Here is a 1,003-nt window from a genome sequence, read left to right as displayed (position 1 = left end):
TGCACTCTTTAAAGTAAAAGAGGCACCATTCTCCATTTAGGAGAAAATTTTTAAATCATAACATGGTATTACTTTAATAACTGCTACACTTACAATGCTATTTTGTAGTATTTGTTAACAATTCAAAACATATATAGCAAACTTTGGCCACAGAGCTCACAATTTGCAAGTTGGTTGTCTCATCCAACTATAAATAGCCTGTCTGTCACTTGTGATGTTGCTTACGGCCATACCACCCTGATCACGCCCGATCTCATCTGATCTCGGAAGCTAAGCAGAGTCGGGCCAGGTCAGTACTTGGATGGGAGACTGCCTGGGAATACCTGGTGCTGTAAGCTTTTTAGTTCTCGCTTTTCACCAGCAGAGGTGGTCTCAGTCCTGTTCCCCTCTGTGTTCTGCCACTTCCTACCTCTTCAGTACATATTGTTTTTAAAAACATGTTTAAATTCATTAAATGTTCCACATGTTTTCAGCTTAACCCCTTCTATGATTCCATTGTGTAAAATAAATCAAAATATCACCTCTAATGAATCATGAATCAATTGTGTATACGCCCAAACAGATTAATATGAATAAACAAACAGCTGTTTGATTAACACTTCCTGGAGTTCACACACGAAAAAACATGATTTAAATTTAAGATGCATTCATGAAAACTGTTAATCTGAAAGAAATCAAACTACTAAACACATCTGAGCAATAGTGTTATTATGACTTGTTAATTTGAGTTGGGAAAACCACATTTATTTTTGGCTTGTATTTAAGTGTGTACTTATTCCTACTGTTTTTGGAACATGTGATATTGAAGTTTTAGTAGTTTGAGTATTTGTTTATTGAGACTGGAATATAGGTTTTGTATGGGCCTCTTTTTTTTTTTTATCTTCATTGCAGTCAGCCGTAAGGCTCATTTGCTTTTGTCTGAGTTTGTTTTTTGTTTGTTTGTTTATTTTGCTTGGTTTGGTTTATATGTTTGAAATACAGATTAATTACTATAATTTACAAA

General features: G+C 34.5%; 1 non-coding gene across 1 annotated transcript; it reads left to right on the top strand.

Annotated features, from left to right (window-relative positions):
• The first annotated feature begins 219 nt into the window (after positions 1 to 219).
• LOC121963315 lies at positions 220 to 338 on the top strand. Its single transcript, XR_006107225.1, has one exon. It is a non-coding gene; the product is annotated as a 5S ribosomal RNA (ribosomal RNA).
• The last annotated feature ends 665 nt before the right edge of the window (positions 339 to 1,003 follow it).

The sequence above is a fragment of the Plectropomus leopardus genome, unplaced genomic scaffold (assembly GCF_008729295.1).
Source record: "Plectropomus leopardus isolate mb unplaced genomic scaffold, YSFRI_Pleo_2.0 unplaced_scaffold10855, whole genome shotgun sequence".
NCBI lineage: Eukaryota > Metazoa > Chordata > Actinopteri > Perciformes > Serranidae > Plectropomus > Plectropomus leopardus.
The sequence above is the reverse complement of the archived record's forward strand: the minus strand, read 5'-3'. Positions and strand labels throughout refer to the sequence as shown.